This window comes from Rana temporaria, chromosome 1 (assembly GCF_905171775.1).
Source record: "Rana temporaria chromosome 1, aRanTem1.1, whole genome shotgun sequence".
Lineage (NCBI taxonomy): Eukaryota > Metazoa > Chordata > Amphibia > Anura > Ranidae > Rana > Rana temporaria.
Genome location: NC_053489.1, coordinates 351,119,130 through 351,131,614, shown reverse-complemented (window position 1 = coordinate 351,131,614; position 12,485 = coordinate 351,119,130). Strand labels below are relative to the sequence as shown.

Below are 12,485 nucleotides of genomic sequence, written 5' to 3'. Positions count from 1 at the left end.
TGACTTCAACTCTGAACTGACTCTGCCTCCTGAAACTCCTCCACTCAGCACCTCTGTAGTTCACAAGGCAGGCTCTGTGAAATGTGTGACACAGCAATGCCATATTCACAGAATATATATGTCATAGAATTCAAGGAGGAAATAATGTGTGGGGATCTTCACAAAGTAAGTTTACAAACTTCAAGACTGTTCAGATTATTATGAGTAGGCTGGAAATAATTGAAAATACTAAAAATTTTAATATGATGAAGACATTAATATATTGTTTAAAATTATTACTATAGATATGCTTTAAAGTAAACAGGTGATTTACTAAAGGAGTAGTTTTGACCCTGGCCTGCACGCATTTCAAACACTTGATCAGGTTATGGTAAATAAATGAATAAATAAATAAGTTAGCCCCAGTGTCTTTGTAACAACATCTTCACTGTTAGGAAAATAGGATATTACAAACCAATGACATCAGATCACACTCAGCTTTATTAGACCCTGACAAAGCACACAAGAACCACCTAGAACCACCCTCCCCCCAGTGTTGCCAACCGTACGTCTATTCACGGACAGCTCGTAAATTTAACCCATTTTCGGGCTGTCCGTTATGGGCATCGGGTGCCTGTAAAAAAGATGGCCGCGAGCCGACAATGCAACTGCGCATGCGCCGTTCCGAAGCCGGCTGGGTTCAGGAAAGCTTGTATGCGTTCGGCCGGGCGGCGCATGCACAGTAACGTAATGTTGCCGCTCGGCGACATTTTTGAATAGATCGAGACTCGGCACTTGGGACACTATGGCGGTCGCTGCTATTCGGTGGCTCATGCAGTGCACTTGAGGACTCGGCCGAGCATGGGTGAGGAGGAGGAGGAGGAGAGTACAACTGGGGGGATATCAAGTGAGAGGAGGACATCACTGGGAGCCTGGAGGGTGAAGCTGTGCCACTGGCATGCAGGGGAGGGACAGAGACTGATGTGCTCTGTCCATCATCATATCTCCACATCATCAGTATGCACTGTCCTCCTCCTGTGCCCCTTTCACCTCTCCACAGGTCAGATCTGCCCTGACCTGTGGAGAGGTGAAAGGGGCACAGGAGGAGGACACAGCATACTGATGATATGGAGAAGTAATATGATGGTGGACAGAAGAAGGAGGCTACTGTGAGGGGATGAGGAGGACACCATTATATTTGCAGCCTCTGTCCCCCTCCTGTGTCATGTCCGCAGCCTCTGTCCCCCTCCTGTGTCATGTCCGCAGCCTCTGTCCCCCTCCTGTGTCAAGTCCCCAGCCTCTGTCCCCTTCCTGTGTCATGTCTGCAGCCTCTGTCCCCCTCCTGTGTCATGTCCGCAGCCTCTGTCGCCTTCCTGTGTCATGTCCCAGCCTCTGTCCCCCTCCTGTGTCATGTCCGCAGCCTCTGTCCCCCTCCTGTGTCCTGTCCGCAGCCTCTGTCCCCCTCCTGTGTCATGTCCGCAGCCTCTGTCCCCCTCCTGTGTCAAGTCCGCAGCCTCTGTCCCCTTCCTGTGTCATGTCCGCAGCCTCTGTCGCCTTCCTGTGTCATGTCCGCAGCCTCTGTCCCCCTCCTGTGTCATGTCCGCAGCCTCTGTCCCCATCCTGCAGTATGTCCGCAACCTCTGTACCCCTCCTGCAGTATATCAACAGCCTCTGACCATATCATGTCTGCAGTCTCTGAGGGGATCCTAGAAAGGAGTCAAAAGTGGGAGCCCCGGGATGGGGGTTACAGGAAGAATCAGACGTGTGGACTGTGGAGAGGAGATCAGAGCCGCCAAGCTGGAGCCGTCAGACTGAGCCCACGCACGGTGCACCTAAGAGGAGGTCAGTGACAGTCCTGCCAGGCCAGTCTGAGGGGGGGTCACTGATCTAAGGAGGAGAGTGAATACAATAATGCAAGGGGGCACTGATATAAAGGTTCCCCCCTATATTAGTAACCCTCCCTTACCTTAATGTATTCACTCTGCGGAAGGTGGTCTCTATTCACCAGAGCCCCTCTCCCCACATCAGAGTTCACCTTACATCATGATCTGCAGCGTTCACCTTTACATAAGAGTTCCCTTGCACTGTAAGGGGGCATCCTGCAGACTCTGATGTAAGAGGGAACTCTGTGCTGGCTGGGTTAAGCAGCCCAACCTTCATGTAAATTGAGAAATATGTTTTTTTACTTTTGTTTAACTTAAACACATTGATAATAGCATTAGATATGTGTTTATAGTTCAAATATTGATATTTGCACTGTTTAGCACTAAAAACAGTAATTTTAGGTAATTTTTTGCAGTGCCAGTAAAAAATGTGGATCTGCCAGTAAATTTCATGCTTTTTTGCCAGTAAACAATTGGTGCCGTTTGTAAATTTTGTCATTCTGACAGTAAATTTCACTTCGGGGGGTTGGCAACACTGCCTCCCCCTAACATGTTTCCCTAATATGGGCTTGAGTGAAATGAGTTCATAGGGCGCTGGGCTGCCTTTGGTTGACACCTAGACTTCCAGATGAGGGGATTTTCATACAACCTTGATGCAGTGGTATCTATTTACATCACCACCTTCACCACTGTTAACATCAGTTTCAGTTTGTTTAGTCCCCTTTCACACTGATGGCGCATTTCAGCTCTAAAAATAGCGCCTTTAAACTGCCTGAAAAGCGCCTCTTATGCCTCCCCAGTGTGAAAGCCCAAGTGCTTTCACACTGGGGCGGTGCGCTTGCAGGACCGAAAAAGTCCTGCAAGCAGCATCTTTGGGGAGGTGCGGGAGTGGTGTATACACCGCTTTTTAACCACCCCTGCCAAAGAAATCAATGGGCAGCGCTGCTGAAGCACCTGCAGAGTGCTCCAGCAGTTTTAACCCTTTCCTCGGCTTCTAGTGGGGTTCAAAGCGCCCGCTAGTGGCCGAAAAGCACCACTATAACAGCTAATTTATTGGTATAAGAAATCCATTATTTTCTATGTATTAGTGAGTTGGGAGGCCCATCAAAGTCAGTGGCAGTGCATCAAAATGTATAAAATATACATTTTAGTGTGTTCGTAACAAGCACTAACAACCCTATCCACTCCAAATTCTAAATTCAAAAATAAAATGCTAAACATGTCAAATCTCATTGAATATCTGTAAAGAGAGCACAAGACTGAATGACAACACCTTCCTACCTTTGTGGTAGTAAGTCTCATCACAGCATGTCGGCTGTTCTGCATATCTAGTGTTATCTTAAAGGGGTTGTAAACTCTCATGTTTTTTCACCTTAATGCATCCTATGTATTAAGGTCAAAAAACTTCTGTCACTGACCGCCCCCCCATCCCCCCCGTTTTACTCAGATGAGTCCTGTAATTCCCACACCGGAGACACCATTTTCCCCTCTGCCTGTTATCTCATCTCTTGATTGGATAGATTGATAGCAGCACCAATGATGCGGGCGCTGGGCCAAGGCTGGCATTCTGCGTCTATGGGTGCAAATGCTAGACTCAGGAGCACGCCCACAAGGTAACCCCCTGAGAGAGCACTTCTCCTAATGGGTTATACGATGCGGGGAGGAGCTACCAGCACCAACAGGGGACCCCAGAAGTCAAGGATCGGGGCATCTCTGTGCAAAATAAACTGCACAGTGGAGGTAAGTATGACATGTTTGTTATTTAAAAAAAAAAAACTAAGCCTTACAATCACTTTAAAGCTAAACTCTGGGCTAAGTAATTATTGTCTAAACACAATAGGCATTTGTACTCTTACTTGAGTCTTGGTGTGCTTTGTGTATTTTTTCCAGATATATATATGAAAAAGCTTGTCTCTGTGCAGGTGGGTCCTGTAACAAAGACCAATCACTGCTGCTCTCTCTACAGAGGCTATGTACAGCATAATGGAGATGTCACTGCTTCTTTTACCTTGGGTTTGCATTGCAAGGGCATTTGTTGCACCAAAAAGTTGATCTGTTGTTACTGTTGAGGAATATATTTAAATTAAGATTCTTGTGTCCAAAGTTCAGCTTTAAAGCTGAAAGCTAAATCTAGTGTAAAGCAATTATACCTTGTGCATCAGACAAAAAAACTGAAATATTTACTGACAATAGTTAGAAATAAAAAAAATATTGGCCTTCTTCTACTGGAATGGGCAATCTCGGGACACAAATTTTAGTTACAAGGCAGATTATATACATGTATGAAGCACTGATAAGTAACTGTAACAACCAACTATTACTTAACACCTATGCTACAATACTTTCTACCTGGCTGTGACAAAACGGCCATCATATTGCCATTGCAGATTAGATTTGTGGACAAGTCTATTTAGCTGTGTTGTATATTTTGTTACTCTCCTGATCCTAGTACTCAACAAGGACTGTCTCCTTGTGGTGCTTCCATCTCTGAGTTAGATCTCTGCTGTACAGCAAACTGGTAAAAAGATAAACTCCGGTATTTACTCTGCTTGCATTAAAAAAGTCAATTTGTTATTTGTAATAATGTAAATTGCCCTTTAACCGTAGGGATGAGGTTTGAGTTTGGGGCATTACAAGGTTCACCCTGAAACTTATCCACGAGAATTCCCCCGATAGCTGATGAAACAACACCCCCTAGTGATTATAACTCCCAACCATCCAGTGACCAGCGCAGTTTTTGTTTACTTTTAACACTTCCTATACAAACAAAATAAAGGTTCAAGACCAAATAATATCTTTTTAAGTCCAAAATATTTTTGCAGTGAAAGTCTGTTTATTTATAATGCATTCCTAAAAGTCTTTAACGTTGAGTACTTTTCATCACATGCCCTTTATGTGGAAAAGGAGGCTTACCAAAACTTATTGACCCCTTATAGAAAGTGAGTCGTAAAGCACTTTTTTAAATGTGATCCAAGTTTCCCTCTTCCGATTAGCGTCTCATTTTTTAACTCAACTTGATCCCAAATTGAAAGATGGCAGTAACCTGGATTACATAAAAACACCATATTGGCGGCTAGCATTTTGTGCTTCAGCAAATGAGTGAACTAAATGGTCTGTTTGCCCACACACTGCAGCAAACCTCTTGCTGTGCAGGAAGTCATTCATTAGTGATAGTACAATAATTAAAGACAGCCTCCTACTTAGGGCTGTGGTGGATAGGATGCCTGTGGCCACCGGAAGCCTAGCAGCCAATAATGCATCCTCGGTCCCAATAATCTAAATTTAAACAGTGGGCCATATTTGGTTGATTACAACAGCCAACTTCCCCCTTTGTTTACATTCCCAGTGTGAATTTCAGCATTGAAGCAACTTTAGGACAAGGTGCTATACAAGGATCATCCTCCTGTCAAGGTACCCTCTTCATGCTGACTGCAGCACGTGCCCAGCTTTCCATGCCCTTTGTTTGACAATCCCTTTGCTAATTTCCTTGAAAATGGGAAAAATATATTTGCAGGACTTTAATAAGGTTCAGGGAATGTTTGCAATTTCTGAATTTGTATTCAATTGTTCATCAATTGTCCCTCAAACCAAATGGGCACATTCAGCTCATCACTACTTAACAAAGTGGTCCTAATGAAAGAACTCAATTTGTCCTTAGGATTTTTCAATAGCTGAAATATGTTTTTTTAGTTGCCTAACAGCAAAATCACAAGGAATAGAGGAACTGTGTCAATGTAACCATAGAAATATTGTCAAGAACAAGGAGCCACTTGGATGCATTTCAATAGACAACTTAAAGGAGTTGTAAAGGAATATTTTTTTTTTTTCTGAAATGACTGTTTACAGGGTATAGATACATAATAGTTAACTGATTCCTTTTAAAATTGATTAAAAATAGATAAAAATCAATCATATAATGTACCTCTAGTTTCGTTTTTGCATCTAGTTTAGTTTTTGCATGTTATCCTGCCTCTGTGCATGTACAGAGCCATAGAGCAGTGATGGTTTGGAAAATGAAACTAGAATCTCCCAGTACTGTGGTCATCAGGAAACAGACAACCAAGGAAGTGTCCAGAACAGAGAAGAATTACAGCAACATCAGAGCAAAAACTAACAATGAGGACATGAAACCAGGATTGCAGTAAGTAAAAAAAAATTCCTTTAGTGTCCCTTTAACTGAAGGTAAAAAAAAAAAATTATAGCTGGTTGCACTTAAAATATATAATTTGAAATGAGCAATTGCTGTACCTCTTCAAACATTACTCTGGTAACTTTAATTATTTGTAGGAAACGGTATTTACATTAAACACAAAGTCAGAACCCTAAATGGGAATCTCCACTGGCTCTGCTCTTATGTGTTTTGTGTGTTGTGTAGATCTCTGTTATTCCCATAAAAGCAATCAGGCTGGGCATGTGAAAAAATGTATTCCCTTCTCTGCTGAGGTGAGCTGAGTAAAAATAATACATTTTTGAGCTGGTGTATAGGCCACCTTCTTTCCAGCTCTGTGGAAGAAAATAAACATGTAATATAGACAGAGAGGGCAGCACTAAATATGGCCAAGTGATGAATTTAATTACACCGTATATCACTCATCGTTGTTAGTAGATGAACCAGGAACCATATTAAGCATTTAAAAAAAAAAAAGAATAAAAAACAACCTAATGAGAGTATGCAAGATTCCCAAAGAACCCTTATCCCTACCAATGGACATTATACAGAAATTACATCCCATAATACCCAGAATCTCTGAGTTTGAAAAATGCCATGAAGAGATTACAATGTACGTCTTGTATTTATTGTATTTAATTATTCATATATACTATAATTTGATTTCAGATTATTTATTGCTATTATTTTGTTTTACTTTGAATCAGGACTATTTTTGCAAGTACTTAACCAGAAGTAATCTATGTAACTTACAATGGGAATAGTTATACCCATTTAGTGATATGCATAATTGTGAATAACAGGTTGTAAATATTCTAACATACCAGAAGGCTCAATGATTAATCTAGAAGCTGGCAATACAGCTTGAATGGCCTACTATTTTACCCAATATCTTTCTATCTTTCTATCTATCTATCTATCTATCTATCTATCTATCTATCTATCTATCTATCTATCTATTTATTGCCTAGTATTTTTTTAAATAGAACATACTACCAAGTCAAGAAAATTAGACAGAGAGAGAAACATCAAGACTGTACAATGCTGAGCAGAAAATTGAGGTCTACTCAAGACTTAACTCCACCTTTCAGAAAATCAGTCAGTACACCCAATGATCTTGGAATGTTTTGCGCATACACATCTTAGCTTTTATTTCATAAGGCAAAGAGCAATATGCAAAGTGCGGTTACCCAGCAACCAATCAGCAATATTTTTGATACTCAGACTGATCTAAACCAAAGATAAAACCTGATTGGTTACCATGGGTTACTGTACACCATTGGTCTTTACATCACCTTGGTAATAGGACGACCGTAGCCAGATAGAGTTTAGAACTGGCTAAAAAAACATACATTATATATACCTTTTATGAACAAGCACTGTATCAGAAATATCATCATTGACAATGGCTAACAACCATCGCTTGAGGATTGTAAAGGTGATATTCCATCCATAGTACGTGAACATATGATATGACTGTTGGTAACTGAATTCCTCTAACGTATTTTCTTATCTACTAATGAAGGCAGCATGTTGCAAACATGATTATTTTGGTAATTAACACACTGTAACCCCCCCCCCCCCCACCACCACCACAAACACACACACCACCCCTACCTTTCATCTTTCTTGAACAGAACCGTTTTAGATGTGTAACAGAAATGGGGAATCCAGTGAATGAAAAAATATTAGGTGGAACAAGGGTGGCCATTTTAAAAAAGTAAAAACACACCTTCCACCGTTTCTATACGCTAAACCAGTAAACAGACACACACAAACAATCATTTGTATCTAATTTTTGTACATAATGTGTGTTTGTGTATGTATATATATATTTATATCTATATTCAATAGAAGGCCTATCTATGATGTGTAGTATCATGTACGCTAAGGTTTTAGAAAAGCAAATTAGAGCTGACGTTTCCTTAAAATCATGGGATTTGATGAACCGTTGTTGGAAAATTAGCATTTTGCCGCAAAGCAGTTCATCTTAACTCGCAGGATTAATTGTAGGCAGAATGAACAAGAATATGGCGACAAAAAAAACAGTCAAAAACATTCCCATGTATACACGTGGATGTTTCAAGGAAACTGTAGTCAATTTAATACCATGCATATGCTTCCTATAGGATATTCATACTCCTCTACTGTCCTTACAACATAGATGAATGGATATACAATAATTCTATTGTACGTATAATAATATAGCTGGTAAAGATAGTTGTGTGTCTAAGTGCCTATATTGCAGTTGAATATGTCAATTAAAGTCACTTACTCTCTTAATGCTATCAGCCTAAACTATATGCCATTACAACAAGAAATTATCAAAAGGAAATATATAAAGAAACATTTTTTGGTAAAATTATGTCCACCTCTGTGATCATACAATACACTGTATACATAGGCATGTCTTGTGGATATACCAACTAAAATATATTGGATACTACACTATAATATGAATACAGAAACAAATGAGTGTTCCATAAATGTGCAAGTCAGCAATAAGACATACAGGAACAAGAACCACACCTGCACAACATCGAAGAACATCTGAACTCAGAATCAAGCCTTACCGTATGTGGATCAGGAAATGTCCCTGTGCTCTTAACCTAGGAGAAATCAGACCAAATGTAAAACTGTTTGTTAATATAAAATTACAGGGACAACTATAGAAAAATTAATCATTAATAGTATAACACATTAAAATCCACCAAACACACCAACACATTTGTCTATTACTATATCTGAAAATCGTATTAAATAAACATTCCATTGATAAGCAAAACATGCTACATTAATGCGTGAATGTAGCAGGGATGTTTTTTCTGATCCTCAAACGTATACAATTGTTTTTTTAAGTAGTGATGTGGATAATTTCATTTCCCCAACACTGCATGCATTATTTAGGCCCTATAAATTGTCACATACTTTTCATCCTTCTGTAGTATAACAGCTGAAACGTGCTACATTATCTATATATCTAGATCTAACAATTTTCTAATGCCTTATCTCTTTAATTGCGTTGGTATGTATTTATAAATAGAAGGGTAAGGTGTGTGAGATTATATATAAAAAATCATAAAATCATATGTTCACTTACTGTATGTTATTATGCTAAATAAAATATTAAAGAAGAAGTAGTGGCTTTTACTAATATGCCTTTTGAATGTAATTACTTAAGTCATTTTGCTTAGTCACATTTGCAAACTCTTTATGTAGCAGATGGTTAACTGAATATTTACCTGCTTCTTCAAAAAATGATGTATATAAATGTGCATTTAAATAGAAGTAAATCTTAAAGCGCAAAAACCCTTTGATATAATAAATGTAAATAAAAGCTGTACTTACTGCAGACACCCAATTAAGTAAATTCAGAGATTATAAATAAGTGTTATTGTTAGGCTTTAAAAAGTTAAGTCTAAAAAACACATCCTTTGTTTTCCCTGTTTTAAGCAAGGCCTCATTAATTAATTTCACACTGTAGGTTCTTCGTTTTTTTTTTCCCACAGACCAAAAAAAAAAAAAAAATCAGCCTAAATAGAGAGGGGGATTCAAAATCAAGTTCAGTTTGTCCAATTAGCATGACAATGATGTCTGAGGGGTGAGAGGTCTCTTGAGGCAGAGGGTCTGCAATGAATAGGCTGGACTCTACGGTACTCAGGGCATTTTCCCAGGCTTCACAACAATCCCACAACTGTTTGTCTTGCATTGTAAACGTTTTATTATGAAGTTTGTCTTCCAATAATGGGAAGAATGGATCATTAGTGTAGAGGCAAGACCCCAAAAATAAACAGTGGGTGGAAACATATAGTCAGTGCAAGGCGACAAGATAGTAAAAAAATATATACTTTTGCGTGTGTATACATGTGTGTGTGTGTATATATATATATATATATATATATATATATATTTATAAAATTAGTTGCATTAATTCATTGCATTAATCCAGATTAACTAAAGGAGAAATTTGGGTATTTTAGTTGAACAGAAGCTAAGGTGAAAATTACACCTAGCTCCAAAAACAAGTTAGATAGGAAGGCAAATAAAAAAAAAAGGACATATATTCTAACACTTACTTGCAAACACAGGCTTCAAGGTGCTATCATTTGTTGTTGTGGATAAGGACCATTAAAAAAATATCAGCAGAAAACGATTTCTTGGAAGATGATAAAAGTCCAAGCACATGCTTGTCTGTGTGTTCCAGGCTTAGACATATCCTTTGTATAGGCTGGAGATGAGTGAGCTGGTACCCAGTCTGGTACATAGGGAGAATCTCTGAGGGGGGAGGGAGACAGGCCCCTCTGTTAACTTAGTTGTAATAATTTGATGTCTTGCACTTATTTTCTCACGGTTCACACAAGAGATGTCTGGGATTCAATCGTGCCGGTCAGATTCAGTCCAAGCTGTTGCAGACGTGTGTAGAAATCCTAAGAGAGGTTCCCATTCATTGTCCAGAGTGCATTGATATCTATTGTGTGGGCTCTGCATGATCTATTTTGCTTTTTATTCACGCCTTTTAGTTACCCCCCACTCAACAGCATAAGAATAACTTATGAGATCCCATTTAACTCCGGGAGACAGAACGAGAGCGCAATAACAATATTAGCAGTAGCTGTAGCAGCCACGAACATCTAAGAACATCCATTAAACTTGGAGATAGTGTGGACTTCAGCAGCGCAGATACAAGTTCCTCCTTCATTTTACCACTCATCCTCTGTTATGGAGTGGCTTATAAAAAAGAAGATGCTCTGAGAAAAAACAACCGATCCTACAAATTCCAGTCTGGCATTATTTCAAGCTGGATGAAGGCGAAAACAGCAGAACAGAAGGAGTGCTTGTGGTATTGGCAAGAATGACCTGCATCCATAAGGAATTAGATGAGATCTTAGCAGAGGATGCTGTGACCCTCCTCGAGGTCTATCTCCAGGGTCAGATAGTTCTGCTCCATGGCTCCTGTTCAGAGAAGACAGTTGTAAGATAAAAGTCCAGAGGAGAAGACCAAGGTGCTGAGGAAGCAGGTGTTGTCAGATGTTGGGAATAAAGTGAGATGTTGCCAATGCAGTCAGATGTCATGTTACAAAGGCGAGATGCAAGGTGTGTAAGAAGGTGCTGTGAATGCAGAGAAACAGAGCAGTAAGGTGCTGTGGGGTACTGGAATTCTTGTGACATGTTGGGATTGCACAGTGCAGTGTGTGCGGTGGGGGTGGGGCAGTGAGATGCTGAGATTGCATTGAGGATATAGGTGAGGTGTTGGAAGAGTACTGACAGGTCAAAAATGAAGCAATGACTTGAGAGTGCTTTAAGATGTTGGTAGTAAAATGCTGACAGTGCATGGCCATGACAAAACAGAGAATTATGTAAATATTGTGAGAGAGAATCCAGCACTGCATAGGGATAGGGAAATACAAGAGGGCTGTCAACATCATTGTTTGGGGTAGTAAGAATGGTCTGGAAGAGCTGTCAGACATAGACCGAGCAGAGATGAATGAGTTAGCTCATTTGCATGCCATGAGTTTGGTGCTGGCAGTATACCAGGAGAAAAGCATTACATGTGCAGCGAGGACCATGCAGTTCCTAATTCTCTTCTAGGGCATCGTGTGCTAGAATAATCGGGAAATGGAAGTGCTATTGGCAGTGTGGTAAATGCAGTGAGCTGCGTGTTGGTGTGTGGTGTGCAGTGATGGCTGTGTGTAAAATGCGGTCTGAGAGATGTTGACATAGATAAGAATGGAGTACGTAAATGTAGAGAAAAGATGCTATGTATGAGGGATGCTCGATGAATGTACGATGCGGTGAAAAGGATGCTGGCGTTGAATGAGATGCTGTCTAAGCAATGGGGTTCTGCACGATGCTGCCAGTTCGATAGGATGCTGGAGGACGCGAGCAGTGGACTGACAGCTCATCCACACAGGAGATCTACAAGCTGAGTCCTATTAACCCTCTCCCACCCACATGTACCACCCCCCCAAGCCCTGGAAGGGCAGGCTTCTTGACTCCCTGCCCTTTAGCCAGTCTCCCTATACGAACTCCCAAAGCCAGCTCTCCATACCTCACTGGGATAATCTGCACATCCATTTTGGAAAGTTTCTCCTACTTGCCTACACGCAGTGCTGCGTCCTGACGTCAAACCCCAGGATAGGTCAGCTGGATACACATTTTAATGCATTTTACTTCTCACAGGGAGGTGGCATCCTCATTAACCTGTCCACTGTGTGTATTTAACTGGAAAGAGGATAAATTGGGATTTATAGAGATATATTCCAAGTCTTGGTACACTAGTGTTCTGCTGAACGTGTTAAACATTCCCATTTTTTTTTGTTTTGCTTTGTGTGGACATTAATTCCAGATCACCCGCCATATAGTGGCAATAATCTTAAAAAAAGTAAAAAAAATGTGTATATATATATATATATATATATATATATATATATATACACAGAGAGAGAGACATCGAT

General features: G+C 40.2%; 1 long non-coding RNA gene across 1 annotated transcript in view; it reads right to left on the bottom strand.

The window, feature by feature from the left end:
- The window catches only part of LOC120909106, an 86,989-nt gene extending 74,898 nt beyond the window's left edge, over positions 1-12,091 (bottom strand). The window contains exons 1-2 of the long non-coding RNA XR_005741226.1: positions 10,107-12,091; positions 8,604-8,639 (exon numbers count right to left, since the gene is read on the bottom strand). This is a non-coding gene — a long non-coding RNA (uncharacterized LOC120909106). The remainder of the gene's footprint in view (positions 1-8,603; positions 8,640-10,106) is intronic.
- Positions 12,092-12,485: the final 394 nt, after the last annotated feature.